This window comes from Pteropus medius, unplaced genomic scaffold (assembly GCF_902729225.1).
Source record: "Pteropus medius unplaced genomic scaffold, Ma_sr-lr_union100, whole genome shotgun sequence".
In the NCBI taxonomy this organism is placed as follows: domain Eukaryota; kingdom Metazoa; phylum Chordata; class Mammalia; order Chiroptera; family Pteropodidae; genus Pteropus; species Pteropus medius.
The window spans coordinates 3,164,192-3,181,479 of record NW_024351648.1 but is presented as its reverse complement, the minus strand read 5'-3'; positions in this window follow the sequence as shown (position 1 = coordinate 3,181,479).

The following is a 17,288-nucleotide window of genomic DNA, read 5'->3' as shown; positions in this document are numbered from 1 at the left end:
AGAAAATAAACCGCAAGTTACGCCATTTTAAAGTTGCCCAAAACTGAACATCACAAAGTAATGTATTTTTTATTTCACATAGATGGAAACATGAATAGTCAATAAATCTATCAGAATAAACCCAATCTTATGAAAATTAAGGCCAGCATGAAATATTTTTTATGTCCATTGACTTATAAAAAATTAGAAATTTGATAAGATTGAGTATTTGTAAAAAACAGGAACACATATACCGGTTGATTGTAATTGACACAATTACTTTGAAAACATTATCTTATGAACTTCAATTATCTATATACTTTGGAGAAACTCCTGTTGGGGAGTTAAAAAAGCATGTACAAGAATGTCTTTAGCAGCTCTTGCAGTAGCCAAAACAAGAACAAACTAAATGTCCATCCATAGGAAAGTGTATAAATAAAAACAGAATACAGTCACTCAGTGGAATATTATACAGCCGTGAAAACGAACTCACCCAATGCTGCCTACGACCATGTAGTGATGAGTGGAAATGAATTGCTCAGAACTTCGGAGCCAGGAATAGAAGCTAACGCCACTTTCATCGAGCTAAAGACCAGACGGAAGCTAAACAGCAAACAAGAGGAGAATAAATACAGACGCAGGCAGCGGCTCCCCGTGGAGCAGAGGCAGAGTGATGGGGTGGCGGGCCACGTGGGCGGCCACCTGTGTTGGTCCTGGTATTTCCTGAAGTAGAGTGAAGGAATCAGGGGCGCTCGTCTCACGATTCTGCTTTCTAACTCCGGTAGGTATAGGACACGCACGTGGTACCTGCGTGCGCGCTGCCAAGCATCGCATACTCTACATGGCCACGCCCTCTGCGCACCCTCTCCTGACACACAATGACACTTCCCGTAAATATCAACTAAGTTTTAAAAAGGGGAAAAAAAAACAGTTAAATACTGTGAAGAGCTTTTGGAGGAGGGACCCCACATGTCAGCGTCGGCCCTTCCCCGGCCACACGTCTGCGATGGCACAGGCGGGGCGCTGTGGCTTGGGACGTTGAGAAGGAGGGCGCCCCACTATTCGGGTGCAGGCTTTCCTCCGCTCACTGCTCCCCGTGCTCTGCCTTACTCTGCTGTGACTACTTCCCTGAGCCTGCGGTTTCTTTGCTTCCGTTTTTCCAGAAGGATTTCTTAGACCTTGCAGCAGCTGGAGAGCAGAGGTTACTGATTGGGGTGTGCCAGGGATCCTGGGGGCTATGACCCCTCCATTTCAGGGTCCGAGAGGCATTTGGGGAGCTCCGTCCTCTAGGTCCGACGATCCCAGAAGCTCAGAGTAACTCGGCTCATTGGAATTCGCCTTTTCTTATAAATAAATGGAATGAAAGAAAGAAGTTCGGGTCAGCCGGGTCATCTGGGAGGTTGAGTTCCATGTGGGGCTGAGGAGGGATGAGCCCGTGGCCTTTCTGTTTGGGGACTGGCAGGCACAGCCCTTCCCAGGATGACTGCTGGCTTCCGAGGACGCGTTTCTGAAATAGCCCGAGACTCGTGGTTTTTACCTCCACCAAGTTCAGCTTCAACCACTTCCCCTTCCTCCGGCTTTGAACGGTAACATGCTAATCATCAGCTTTAGATTCGCAATCTGGTTTCGCAGTCAGGGAGCAGACACGACACGCTTATCAAAAGGATTACTTTTTGAACTTTCGGGACCAATTTATATTTTTCAGAGTAGAATGGATTCATTGAATCTGTCCGAGAAGTTTCAATTATTTTACTCGTTTACATCGCAAGCGGTGACACACAGGTTCTCATGACAGTGGCACCCAGTCGAGTGGAACCTTCAGCTTGTGGCTGCCACCTCCTTGGGTACCACGCGTACATACGATGGAAGCTTGTTGGGCTGCAGGCAAACGCAGAGCTTGAGTTAATTTAGAAAAACATCACGTGTAACCTGCCCGTTCTTTCCCGAACCCCAAACAAGGAAACGTACATGTCATTTTAGCGTTAGAATAATGAAACCTCCAGCCAAGAGGCGCCGGTAATTCAGGATTATTGAAGACAGGCAACTTAGCAGAGCGTCTGACTACATGCGTGTGTTTTTTCAAGCTTATATTTTAAAATTGAACATCACTCAAGTGAATCGTTTTAAAATAATCATTTTTGTAATATTTGACGAAAGTGCCAGAACGTCAAAATAGAACGCCCAGCGAGAGCGTGACTGTCACCGCCACGCGCAGGTTATAAACGCATACCTGTCACATCCTTTGGGGGTTCTACGTCAAAGCACCTGTGCACCGCTCCCCGCGACTGACTTTAATCGAGTTCTTCCACGTCCTCCACCCTCGGTGCCACCGTCTCCATAACCGGTTTGGACAAAGGGGCATCTCATTAAGATCACATTCGTACTTGAAATCTCTCTGCCCAGGGGGGAAAGATAATATTGTCACTCAGCGTGTGGGGTGGATGACGGCCTTAAAAGCTTTTCCCCATAGGCGACACGCTTGAACCAGGGCCCTGTCTAAATGTGTGGATGCTGCGGCGTCTTTGAAGGGGGGTTGGCTGGGCATGGTCCTGGGCCGTCAGCGCCAGAGTCACTTGAGTTTTTTATTACCCTTTCCACTCTCTTCAGAAGACTGTTCGCAAGGCCAGCTGCGCTGCCTGCAGGAAACTTGACATGTCACCTCTATCAGGCGGTACTTTACCTACGGTAAAATTCAGTCCTTTTCGGTGTTCGATTCTGAGCATCTGCGCATTCTGACAGATGTATACAGTTGACAAGTCCAACCACGTCCCCCAAATGATCCCTCTTGCCCCTTTGTACCAATCCCTTTCTCTCCTCCCCAGCCCCCAGTAACCACTGACCTGTTTCCTGTCCCTATAGTTTCGCCTTTTCCAAAATGATGTATAAATGTCGTTGCATGGTATGTAGCCTTTTGCAGCTGGCTGCTTTTACTCGGCATAACGCCCTTGTGACTCATCCATGTTGCTTTTGCATTATAAGTTCCCTTTCCCTTCCTTCCTTCCTTCCTTCCTTCCTTCCTTCCTTTCGCTTCTTCCTTCCTTCCTTCCTTCCTTCCTTCATTCCTTCCTTCCTTCCTCCCCACTCCCTGTATTCCTCCTCCTCCCTCCCTCCATCCTTCCCCACCGGCTTTCTGCAGCTTTTGGCACTCTCTCTCCTTTCTTTTCCTTTTTATCTTTTTCTTTTTTTCTTTTTTCTTTTTTTAGTATTATTTCGTCGTATGGATATACCACAGTTTATCCATTCGCCACTTCAGAGACATTTCGGTCTCGTTTTAACTTCGGCAATTCTGAATCGAGCTTCTGTAAACGTCAGCATACGGGCGTTTGGCTGCACGTTTCCGTTTCTCTAATGCAAATATCTAGGAACAAGATTGCCCGGTCACATGATCGGTATATGCGATGTTTTTTAAAGTGGAGATACCATTTCGCGTCCCTGTTAGCATGGGGTATTGTCCAGGAGAGTTCCAGTTGCCCCGCATACTCACCAGCTCTAGGTATCACTGTTAAAAAAAAATTAGCCATTCTAATAAGTATGTAACGGTATCTCATTGTGGTTTAATTTGCATTTCCCTAATGACGTTGAGGATATTTTATATGCCTATTTGCCAACTATATCTCCTCTTTGGAGACTTTGTTTGAATAGCATTTTTTTGGGGTGGGGATTTAAAAATTGTTTTTGTTTTATTTTCCTATTACTGAGTTTTAGAGGTCTTTGTACAGTTTAGATGTGGGTCCTTTATCAGATGTGTGTTTGGCATCTCCCAGTCTGTGCCTTCCCAGATATATTTTTTAGATTATTTTAACTTCAACGTTTAGTAGCGCGTGCCCATAGTTTGAAAGGTTCGAGAGAATATAGAGTGAAAACTAAGTCTCCTTCTCATGAATTCTAGCAATCCGATTTCTCTTCCCAGAAGCAATCGCTATGCCCGGGTTTTTGGAGGGAGGGAAGGGAAGAATGTATTCTCTAGAAAATATTTTCCTCAATTACAAAAATATGAATAAATAGTCTTTTTTTTTGCCTCAGTCCATGACAGTATATGACCTGTGCTGTTCCGTCCTGTGCTTTTCAGTTAACAGGTCATCTTAGCAGTCAAGCCATATCATGACGTGCAGAGAAGTCTTATTTTTGATGGCTGTATAGTTTTCCATTGTGTGTATGTGCCATCATTTCTATAATTTGCCCCCTATTGGTTTCTGATCTTTAGCTATTACAAACAATGCAGCAGTGAATGTCAGCCATGGCTGCCATCGGAACTACTGAGTAACGGGATGCACATGTTTGAAGTGTTGGAAGTTACTGTTTAATTTCCATCGGGAGGTTGAACCAAGGTAAACTCGCACCCGTGATGCATGATGCTGCCTGTTTCGCCACATCTTTTCCAGCATATGTTTTAAATTTTTTAAATTTTGCCGACTTTAGAGTGAAAATATGTTATAGCTTTTCATATAATTTCTCTTATTATTAATGAGCTGAGCAGTATCCATTGCAGTTCCTTGTCTGTGAGCTGTCGATAGCTTTAGCCCATGTTGGATCAGGTTTCTACTCCTTATGGATTTAGTGTTCTTGGCAGATTATGGAAATTAGTAATTCGTATCATCAACGGAAAAAAAACGTGTTCCTAGTAGTTTTTTCTGGTGACTTCACTTCAGTGTATAGTGTAACAGGTGGCCTTTCCTTCATCCTCGAAGGAAATGTTCATTTTAAAAAATTTGGCTCACGCGTGCGTCAGTGAGAAAGCAGAGTAATCAGCAGAGATCGCGAAGGTAGCGCAGAGGGATCTCGGCCGGCCGCTGTGTCACAAGGAACGTGCCGCGGTGACAGGGTGGGTGAGCCCGTGGCTGAGTTCCCGTCTGAGCCTTCGAGGAGGTTGACGATCTCACACGGAGTGACTTTCTCTGGGGCCCGGGCCGGAGTTATAGAAATTATGGATGGGGAAGCTGGTTGAAGACGCAGTGGCTCCCAGCTGGACCCCGGGGGGGTTGCAGTTCTGCAGTGGGCGGTGCTTGGCGAGGTGGCAGATGCCGCGTGGCGTCTGTCACCACGCAGAGCCCTTCCGTGCGGCGGTGCCGCCCTTGAGCGTGGCTGCGTGGAGGTGACACTCACGGACAGCGTCAGGCTCGTGTCTGAGAAGCGGGAGGCATTGTGTGGGTCGAGGGGACCCTACACTGTACACCCGCCAAACCCAAAAGCAGACGGCACATCTCGTCCGTGTTCCCCGGTCCCCCTCCGTCACGGGCTGAAGGGCTAAGACATGTGACACACCCCCTGGACGGGAGCAGAGGTCTCTGCGGGATGCGCAGGGTCCGGAGTCCGGATGGGTGGCCCTGGCGGCTGCACTGGAGCTCATGGTCACGTGGGTTTGAATCCCTAAGACCTACAGACTGCAAGAGCTTCCCATTTCCCTCCTGGGAGTCCTCCTCCCCCATTCAGCAGCTTTTCGTTCATGGATGATTTTGCCCCTAGACATAAGGTGACCCATGGAATTCTGATCATCGGAAAACTAGTGTGCAATGCTGGGTGCTCACTCTGCGGGTTCCTGCCCAGCCACCCATTCCCCTCTCTCTTCTCGGATGAAGGGTGGTTTTACAGCTGGCAACGTGCCCTCGAGGTCTGCACTTCATAAGGAGTTTGCTGCCGCATGCACTACCTACACGTCATTTGGAGGGATGAAAATCAGTTTCAGGAGGCCTCGTCTGTAAAGCAGAGCTGAGCATGAATTGGACGGAAAAATCCAGGAAAATATTCTGCTTGGCGGGAAGTCTGTCATTCCCACTTGGGCAGATTCCCTCGTGTCTGCATATTTCTATATGTCATCCAGTTTTGAACTCCTGGGCTGCCCAGGCCCCAAGTACATATATTGGGAATAACATCCGGACTCGTATTTTTCTTTTCTGAAACATCCCACTTAACATATGGTGTCGCCGTGTCTGTTTTGGGCTCTGACAAGCCTACATGTCTGTGTCAGTGGCCATCGGGGTCCCCAGCAGCCTGGCAGGAGAGGTTTCAGCTTTTAGTGAGGAGGAGACACAGCTCCGAACTTGATGCCGGAAGCCGTGGCACCATCTGGGTTAATGACCTTGGACACAGCACGTAACCTTTCCAGGCCCCCCAGTTTTTCCTCTGCTAAGTGGACATCATAGGGTCCCTGTGAGGACTGAAGAGCTAGCCCTTGAAAGAGGACGTGGCGCCGTGCCTGTGTCGCGTGGGTACTAAAGGAATGTCAGCCGCCTCCCTGTCTGTGTAACCTCCCTGGCCTCCGTTCCGTCATGTATATATTGTGCACAGTCATGTTGCCCAGCCGACTTCTCTGAGGCATTTATGAGAGTCCAGCGAAGCTTCCGAGTGCTTTGTAGGGGCTGCTCAACATCCCTCTCCTTCTGGGTGACTCTTACTTTCTGGAACCCCCGCCACTCACGGGATTCGGGACTAGCAGGTGTGCGGTGGCTGCCGCCGTGTGTCGGTTGACGATGGTGCCACTGCCTTCTGGAGCCTGCTTCTTTCCAAATTCCTCTCGGTGGCCGAGAGGCTGTTGGCCGCAGGGTCTGGATGCTGAGGACCTTGTCCAAGACGGGCCCGCTCTGGGCTGGGGCTCCTGGACTCTCCTTTGTGAGTCAAAGTAGAAGTTAAAGAAAAATGATCAATCCACAAGCACCGTGGCTTCACCGTCGCCATCACCATAGCCCGAGGCGGAGGTTGCCAGGGGATCGGCCTTGCCTTTCCGTCTCCCTGGGTGACACCCAGAGCTCTCTTCGTGGGTCAAAAGCATCAGGTTCCGAGAAGCAGGAACGGAAGCTGCCAGTAGCTGACAAGTCACCACTGAAGAAACAAAGCTTCCCCGTGCCATTCATCCAAAGCATGGGACCTGGGGTCCTGCTGGGGGGCGGCACCCCCGGCGGGGCTTCTCCTGGACGAAGGTTCTGGGTCCCCGAGGACGGAGCCTTCCACACCTGCGTAAGCAGCAGACCACCGTGTGGTCACGTTTGACCAAGTTTCTGCACCGTCGCTTCCGTTCTTCTTTGAATCTACAGAGAAAGGAAGGTGTCCTGGAGCTGAAAAATGCTCCCGGGAGCTATGGAATCAAATTGCAACTGATGTCAGAGAGTGTGACACGAAACGGGAGAACACGAGAAATTAAGTCGCAGGGTAGAGATTTCGTGGACTGAATCGGAGTGGGGCGATGCGTGCTCCGCACGAGATCGAAGCTCGCGGCGTGCGCGCCTTCTTGTCGGCTCGCTCTGATGTGTGAGAGACGGCGGGCCCCGGGGTGAGCATGGGAACGGAAATAATCATTATTTTCCTACAGCCATGTCTTCTGGAGCTTCAAAGACAGGGGCCTCTCTCCTCGCACAGGCAAACATCCATTTGGGAGCCCAGGAAGGTAATTTTCACATGCAGGTGCAGATGAGCTGAAGCGAGCGAAAGGGATGGGTGAGCAGACTGTTAAAGAGACGTCGGCCTCCTTGTGGCCCCACACGGAGGAGCGGGGGCTGGAGAGAAGCAGCGGGTCCTTCAAGGGAGAAAGGGAGAAGCCTAATGAGTGTCTCTGCTCATAGGCTTTGAACACGGCTCTGCTTCTGTGGCTCTGTCTGTTATTAGAGTCACCTTGGCAGAAAGAAGGGCCGTCTACCGTCTACTGCGGTGAAGAGAAACATGTGGGCCTGGAGTCCCGTGTGACTGCGGCGCCGACTCTTCCGCTTCCTGGCGATGTGGCCTCGTCCCAGGGTAAACAGGAGTACACTGAGATGTCCCCCGGGGTCCCCAGTAAACCACAGGCCGCGAACCCAGAAGAGAAGCAGCAAATACCACTGCATTTAAAAAAAAAAAAAAAACACCTAGCAATCTTTGTGCTGATCCCTCCTCCAAGCATCTTTTAGGGCTCTCCTTCCCCAAGTGGCACCGAGACTCCGGAACCCATGGATAGCCCAGAGCTGTCTGCCACTCCATGTGGCCCTCGGAACGCTGGCGCCCTTCCAAGGTGCCTGGGCCCTGCGTGCCCAGAGGAACCCTCAGCCATTCTTTTTTTAGCCCGTGCTGTTTATAAACCAAAGGATCTCCTCCCCCACCCCCCCCCCCGGCACCAGTTTCCAGAAAATTCTCCTTCTGGTCAGGACATTGCTATTTCTGAACACCCCTGAACTCCCTTGGAGAACACATCCCAGGTCACCCGCCAGAAAGCGCTGCCTGTGCCCTGCCCAGTTCCTCCTGGGAGATATGACCTTAGCCTGGTTGTCCACTGGGTCAGGGGAGGGACAGGAAAGGCAAGAGAACATTGAAGCCTCACCATCGTTAGCACGTCACCATGACTTCACTCGTCTTCCCATAGTGTGACGAGACCTGGGCACGCGCATCACTGGATACTGTCCCTCCCTCCCTCCCCAACCACTGGTAGTTAAAAAGCTACCCCCAGCCCTACCCTCTCAACTTTGTGATCCTCTGGGTCTGTAAAGAAGGAAGATCATTGCGTTCTTATTTTGACCTCCTGAAACTTTGTCCCCTCTACTCTGGGGGTGGGGTGGGGGGACAGCAGCTTTGCATCTGCAGAAGTTTGGGTATCTCCGTTTCGTATGGATTAACGCAGAAAGAATTTTAAATGTGCATTTCACCAAAATGTCACGGCAAGATCAGGAGGGGCCACTGAGAAATAGACACTCCGCAACATTTCCCACGTCTTCTGCATGTGGTTGCCCTAAAAATAGCCAAGAGGATTTCTCTAGAATATGGGAAACTCTGACCACAGCAGAAGGAACAGAAGTTGCATGAGAAAAATCTCTATTCTCTGTGCAGGGCCAGAAGGTCGCTCTGATTGTCGGCTTTTGTCACCCGTGCCCCGTAAAGCGATCGCCAGCGGTGGGACTAGTAACATTGGCGAGGAGACACGGGGCGGGTTGAAGCAAATTTTCTCCTGTCCGAGAAAAAGAAACAGTTGCATCTTTTTTTTTTTTTTTCCTTCAAAGTTCTTCAAACTTGAGAGCCTCCTGGTAACGCTCAAGGCCACCCTCCTGCCTCCACACCTGTTGCCTTCAGTACTGGGTACGCTCTCTGAAGAAAGAGGGGGCTTGTCTTGTTCTCCACTTTACCCTCTAAAACAAACTCCGTGCTCATCACATAGTAGGTGCTCAACAAAGGTTAGTTACTTGAATAAATAAATTGAACTTGCACCATCTCTCCGTTGGATTTCTTTTCGGGATTTTGTGCTTTGCCCGAATCCCGATTATCCGTTGAACTGGCCTCACTCCCTCTCCCAATCCCGCCCACGTTCCACATGTAGTCTGGAAGCAGTCTAACCAGTGTCGCCTGGTGGTCGGTGGAGTGGGGGGCAGTAAAATATGTCCAGTTAGTTGACACTGAATCTTGGTCCTCCCAAATAGGCAAGATGATCTGGTAAGCGATGAAGGAAGTTGTGGGTAAATAAATGACAACCCACTGAACCCCGGCCGTGTGTTGGGTGGCACCGTCTAATTTCTGTTTCGATTCCCTTAAGGTCTTCCCGCCTCACCGATCTGTAAGCACAATGAGCATGTGCTGTCTCGTCCCTCTCCATGGGGACAGGACAGCACACGCTCGTCCATTTTCAGCAAGAAGGAGCCTTAGAGTCATGAAGACAAGCTCCTTCCCAAGGCCACACAGCAACAGCAGGCACCAAGGGCCCCAATTCAGAGTTACCTAATTCCAGGAAGAGAGTCCCAGAATATCTCTTAGAACTTTTTCCGACGATAATTTTAGCCCTAGAGAAAGACTGAGATACTGTTTTTTGACCTTTCCAATGATCTGACAAGCCCGATGTTTATCAGCGGAGTCAGAATTGATGACCTCAGGACTGTCTATGCCCCAGACCATCTCCTGATGAATTGCTAAAAATCAGACTGTAGGCTAATTAACAAGACTGAAAACATTACCTTGAGTGCCCACGATGCCTTTGCTTCGGGCCCATCCCGCACCTTCTGCGAATAAGAAAGGAACTAATCTGCAAAACCCTTGGTGCTGTGACCGGCTGAGAGAGTCATTGACACATATGATTAGGATAAAATTAATTCTTGTCGGGGAAGTGTTATCATAGCCCCTCATGAAGTCGAGGAAGCCCCCAGTACCGTATGTGAAGGAAGGCGGATTCTGTGTGTGTGTGTGGGGCGGGGAAGGGAGGGGGGCGGGAGGGGGATGCAGTTTTCCATGCAAAGATTTATGCTCAGAGATCAGGTGTTCCTGGCTCCTCGTGCGAGGCAGGTTTGAGACTTGGAACAATTTAGGACTGTAAACGGGTCTCTCTGGCATATTTCCATGTTTTCCTTCCGTGGGAAATTCTGTGTGGCAGGGACGATTATGACAACTTCACCCCTTAAGTTAGGTGTCCTTAACTGAGCTGTAATTTGTATCGTCGTTTCTATGTATAAATTTAAATGGAAAAGCAAAAGACGAGAAAGTCACTTATGGAAATCATTTATTTCAATTACAGAAAAGTAGCCACCTTTAACCCTTCTACCTGTGGATAAAGAGAGTTAACTGAGTTATGTATTTACTTTTAAACTTCTTTTATGCTTATAGCTTTGTTATTTGGCAAAATCACACAATAAATGGAAATTTGCATTTTGTTTTCCCATATATATAATACAGATATTTTTCTTACTAAAAATTCTTCAAAGGCATCATTTAAATGTTTCCACAATATTGCATTTTATCGATCTGCCATAATTTACTTAACCATAGCCTTAATGTTGGATTTTATGCTTGTTTCCAATCATTCACTATTATGAATAATGATACGATTCATATCTGTGTACGTTGTGCTTTATTTTAATTTTAACTTATTTCCCTTGCTTCCCTATACATGGAATAGCTTAATCAAAGGAAGTTTTGGATACAGTTTAGGTCCCAATAAATATTGCTAATGGTATTTTACAAATATAACTGCCAGCCTAGAATTCTAAGTAGGAAAAACATCCTTTAAAAATAAAGAAAAGATAAAGACATTTTCAGAAGAACTGAAACAATTCGTTGCCTTCGGTCACACACTACGAGGAGTACTAGAACATTTTCTAAGAGAGAATGCGTGGAAACATGGAAATGTAAGAAGAAATAAAGAGAAATGCAAAGTATAAATATGTAGGTAAATTTAAATGAATATCGACTCTACAGAATGATAACAATTTAAAGTATATAAAGAACAAATGCATAAAACAACACACACGAAAGATGGGATTGAGGTAATGGAATTAAAATTCGTATAAAGTTCTTGCATTACCTGGGAAGTGATCCAAACACGTTTTATATCAGACTCTAATAAATCAAGGATGTTCGTTCTAATCACTGTGTAATCATGAAAGGAAAATGAAAGGTGTTATAATTAACGAAGTAAGAGAGAAGGACCTGAAAAATAATTTTTCAATGCTTTATTCAAAAAATTGCACGAGAGAAGTAAAGGATCATAGAACAGGCATAGTAAGTAATAGATAACAGATAAAACCCCAAATAGATCAGCAATTCTATTTTAATATATAATTACAACACAATGTAATATAATGTAAATGCACCGAATCAATTAAAAGACAAAAGCTCTCAAACTGAATAAATAAAGAAACATCTTAGATATAAGGTCACGAAAGAACCGAACGTGCAAACCCTAATGAAAAAGAACATGGCATAATTATACAAGACAAAATAGACTTTGAAGCAACAGGCTTTCCTGGAGATAAAGATGAAGATATCATTCATAATGATAATAGCTCAATCTGCCAGAAAGTTTTAATACTTCTCCATTGCGTGTACTTAGTAATATAGCATCAAAATGTATAAAGTAAAAACTACAATTGAAAAGAAAAAGAATAAAATTCACAGCCATATTGGCTGATTTCAGCATGTTCTCTATCACTAAGGCGACAGCACACAAAAACAAATCATTCAAGATCTATAAAATTTGAGCGATGCGATTTACCAACTGTACAGCCAACTTCGGAATTTGCATTATTTTTAGGAGGACGTGGAATATTCAGCAAAATTGATCACGTGCTGGGCCATAAATCAAATCTTAACAAAATTCCGTGTACTAAAATTATACAGCAAAATAACCAATAATAAAGTTTACTAGACAACCACTAAATGTTTGGGAATTAAACAATATATGTCTAAATAATCCACGAACAAAAATTAAACCATAGACATTTAAAGTTATTTCAGTTATATAAAAATAAAAACATGGTACATAAAATGTGTGAGAGGCAGTTCAAATCATCCTTAAAAGGATACATTTATATGTATCAGAAAAGAAGATAAGTTAAATTTAATCATTTATTGATTTTATCGATTGGACCCATAGCAGGAAGTTAAAAAGAATATCAGTTTAAATCCAAGGAAGAAGAAAAGTTATAAGAATAATCATGATAGAAGAAATTAGTCAAATATAAAACAAATGTATTTTTGTTTTATATTTTTCTAACGTATACTTACTTACAAAGCTCAAAGTTCTTTGAGAAATGGAACTCTTAGGATAATGATAAGAGATAAGAGACACACCAATATCAGAAATGCGAATGACCACAGATCCTACAGATATTTAAAAAAAACAAGAGGATATTGCGAATAACCTTATTTTAATACATTTTAAAAATATAGGTGGCATGAGAAATTTTCTAGGAAAACACAGTTTACCAAAATGGAAACGAGGAAAATTTTAAAAATCGAAATAGTTCTATATCGATTGGATAAATCCAATCTGCAATTAACAAAATTCCCACAATTCTGCAGGGACAGATGACTTCACTGGTAAATTTTTCTAGATATTAAAGAAGAAATAACACAGATCTTATATGACCGCCAAAAAATAAAATAAGGAGGGAAAAAATAAAACCAGGAACAGAACAGAGAACATGTACTATCTTGTTTTTTGAGGCCAGTATTATCTTAAAACCAAAACGTGACATGAACAGGTCCGTTCCTGGTGGGAGCTCTGTTTTTCTGGCTTGCAGAAGTCCACCCTTTTGCTATGTCCTCACGTTGGGGGAGGTGGGGGAGGGGGAGAGAGAGAGAGAGAGAGAGAAGAGAGAGAGAGAGAGAGAAGACAGGTTTCAGTTTCTTTCAATTGCTTCTTATAAGGACACTAATCCTGTTAGTATTAGGGCTGCACCCTTATGACTGATTTCTTTACTCTAAATACAGTTCCACTGGTGGTTAGGCTTTGACACATGATTCAGTCTGGGGTCCCACGTGGGGTCAAGTCCTCTGTGAAGGACCATCCAGGTAGATACAGGTGTTCCCTCAAACCATTCAGCCACATGGCTTCACTTAAATTGGTTGTTTTTAAGTCAGAAGGAACACAGAGATGTTCATCTAGGGACCTCACAGGACCAGGGGTGAGGAGATGACCCCTCAGAGGATTACTTATGTGAAGAACTAGGGGACTCCCCAAGAAAGAACCCACATCTTGGCTGTAGTGAATAATGCTGCAGTGAACATCGGGTGCAGCGATCTTTACGAATAAGTGTTTTCAGTTTTTTTTTGTTTTTTGTTTTTTTTTTGGGGGGTAGAGACCCAGAAGAAAGATTGCTGGGTTCCCTTGCCTGCACCCTCTCTGACACTGGTGGTGTCTCGTCTCCTAGGTAACAGCCGCTCTAACGGGTGCGCGACCTTGCTAACAGGTGTGAGGTGGCATCTCATCGAGGTTGTGTTTCGCATTGCCCCGATAGCTAGTGACGTCGAGCATCTTTTCATGTGTCTACCGGCCATCTAGATATCTTCTCGGAGAAAACGTCTGTTCAGGTCGTCTGCGCGTTTTTAATTGATTTTCGTTGTCGTCGTTGAGTTGTATGAGTTCTATTTATATGTGGGATATTAACCCCTCATTGGGGGTATCGTTTGCAAATTCCTTCTCGCATTCGATTGGTTGCCTTTTTGTTTTGTTGATGGTTTCTTTCCAGTGCAGAAAGCACACGATGCAGCGTACAGATGACGTACTATAAAACCGTACACCTGAAATTTATATAATGTTATTAAGCAACGTTTGCCCAATACCTTTAATTGAGAAAGAAAAGAAAGTACCCATAATACGGGAAGCATGAGTGGAGAGGCGTAGACTGAGCGACTGGAGGACACAGGTCGGGGGCGTGGGTGGGGGCAGGAGTGTGAGCTGGGAGCATCCCGCAGCATTTGGGGCCTGGGGGCTGTGTGAAGAGAGAGAGAGAAAGCGAAGGAGGGGATTTGACTAGTTTTAAAGCCCTAGGGGCCAAGAGGAGCTTGGCTTGTGGTACTAGTCCCAGAGAGAACAGATGCACCCGGGGGCGGGTCCCTGACCTGCACTCACCGTGAGCCTGAGCGACGCTCTGGGCCACAGGACAAACCGGCCAAGCTTGCTGCTGGGGGCGGGGGGCATCCCTCATCTGGCTTGGTGCCCGCAGGAGGTGCCGGCACAGAATCCATCCCAGCAAGGTGTGGGGGGAGCCCAGAGGCCTCGGTCACTCCTGCCGAGACACCTCCTGGGCACTGTGAGAACTGGCTGGGAAGAATCTAGAAGGGTGACCCCACTCATGCCCCGCAGGCTGCCGTGGGGGCCTGGATGGGGGAGGAGAGGGTGTGGGCACCAGCACAGCACAGCCCTTCTCTTTTCTGCATTACGTCGGCCTATATAGATCGCCCCTGTGATGGCAGCGTTGCCATGGTGACTGCATCCGGCATAGCTGTCCCCGGAACATTTTCCTCAGTCTGATTTTCCTTTATTGGAGTCGGTGAGATTAAGTCTGCTCGCATACGAGCACCCATGAGCAAAGAGCAAACATAGGATTCTGGAGCAACCCTGTGACATCTGCAGGGGCAGGGGACAACACCCCGAGTGTAATTAGCATCCTGTTTACCTAAGCAAAGGCTTCCTCCCCGTCTCCCGGGGCCCCCAAGGAAGCTGGGAGGGTGCCGGGCTCCGTTTGTGCCATCGGGGTTTTATGTCGCATAGATTCAGAGCTGCCATTGGCTCCTAGACGTGCCACTTTGCTGCCGAACTGAAGTGGGTGGGGAGGATGGGGGCTGATGTTTAATAATAAAATCGGATAATCGTAGTTTCTAGATGAATCGGGTAGAGGGCCACAGGGGGCGTCTGCTGGCTCGAGGCGGGTCCAGGAGAGAAGCCTCCCCCAGCCCCGGTGTCCTGGCTGTCCCAAAGTCACTCAGCGCCCACTCAGATTTGGAAATTCAGCTTGATGAGAGGCTGACCCTGTGCCGACTCTACTTAGGAAGGGGAATAGTTATCAAAGGTGTCAGTTGACACCTTGTCCAAGCGTGGGCCACAGAAAGGCTGCGTTGGACTGTGGGGACGGGGTGCAGGAATGGTGCAGAGAAGGGGGCCAGTGCCCGGTAAGGACAGAAGGAAGGGCCCATCGAGACACCTGTCCTGCTAGGGATGGCATAGGAACCCCGAGCACCCGAGGGTGATGGGACAGTGAGTACATAAGGCTGGAGAGAAACTGGGTGTGTGCTGTAGTTTCTTATCGGATCTGCACTCTGGCCCCTGTCAGAGGGCTGGTTCCCTGCTTTGGACCCAGTGTTGTCCCTGGAGTGTCCAGGTGTGGCCTGGAGAGATTGTGACCACCAGAGGTGGGCCAGCAGGCGAGGGAGGGCCGCCCATTCTCCTGTGACCACGCCGCGTCTGCAGTGGCTCCGCAGGACATGGGAGGCTCATTATGCAGCAGGCAGGTGAAGGAGGCTCAGGACCAGGTTTGGATTGGGGACATCCTCAGAGGTTGGGGCTGACGCACGGGAATCAGTGGGGTCATTGAAGAAGCAGGTCAGAGCAGAAGTGGCATTTTGGAGGAGCTGCGTCTATCATCCAGGAATGCAGCTGGGAGCCGGGCAGGTCTGGCTGTGACTGCGGCTGTGCCTTTAGCTCAGTGTCCCTGGCCGAGTCCTTAAGAGGGGCCTCGGTGTCCGCACCTGCAGAAATATCCCTTAGCACAGTGCCTTGGTGCACAGAAATACTTGTCAGCGTTCGCAGGCAATATTACGGAATCAAAGAAGGAAGAGGGACACATAAAAATACGGAGACAGATCAGGAAAGCTTCGTGTCAGCTACACTGAAAGAATGTCTTTTGTGATTAAAAAAAAAAGAGAAAAGAAAAGCTACAACCTCTAATGTTTCACCCAAATGAGCTTCCTCCTGCAGCTCTGTCCTTGACCTTGATGCAAACCTGAACGAAACCTCTCCAGCTCGGCTTCCCTCCAGGGAGTGAAGGTGTCGGGCTAGTCCCCTGACATTGGGAGTCAGCGGAAGAGAGGACGTTCCAGCGTGTCTGACCGAGACACTTCCAGGGCTCTCTGGGGCTTCACTTGACCCCATGGCCTCTGAGTCCCCACTGGTCTCCAGGAGTGGGGCGGGGGATGCACTTCCCTTCATACGGCTCAGGTGCCACTGGGTCCACGAATTGTGTCTCTAAGATGTCATACCAGTGATTGGGCGCAGCCACTCATGTTACCCCTATTCCAATTTAAATACACTATTAAAATTAAGAAGGGAAAAACACCCTACATCTCTTCACAGCAGCCTTATACCCCCTGGGTCTTAGTTTATGACTTGCTCAGCTGTTGGGGTCGCATCTCCCAGATGTTTTGGCTCCTGGACCAAGGTCTGTTTCGGGGAAATGGTACGCGTTTCTCATCAAGTCCGAAGCAAAGATTTCACGGGGAAGTGGCCTCACCGAGCTCTGGGACCCTTTCAATCCATGTGATGGGCAGTTTTTTCAGAGCTGAAAGGAAAGGAAGATGAAAATCAGATTGTAATTGAATTGCTGCAGTGTACTAGTAAGGCTAGTTAAGCATATAATTAATTGTTGTAACTATAGCAACAGGATTAGCTGGCGCTGGCAGGGCGACTCCGGGGGTTCGATGAGAGACTCTTAAAAAGACAAGTGGCAGAGAGCACAGAAAATGACTCCTTCTCCTCCAGCGGTCCTCCAGAGGGTCTCACACTCTTTAGCGGCCCCCAATACATCTATTTAATAATATTTTCTTAGATTCATGCAGGCTTTCTTACCCCCAAAGGGCCCCGAGGTGCTTCCTAAGCCATGAACATAAATACAGATTTGGAATAATGTATGGAGACAGATTTTCCTATCGCTTACACAACTCTCTGGTGGCTTGTTCTGTGCATCTTCAGAAGCCCCGTTACCTTCAAGATCCATGGACGCAGTGATTCACTAAATGGCATCCCGTAGGCCGGGGGCCTGAAGCACCAACAGAGTGTAAACTCAGGGAGGGGAAGATGGGCTCCTGAGAGAGTACTTGTATTTATCTCTCCCCTATCCCATTCCAAAAAGGCATCGAGGAGGCTTGCAAAACACACA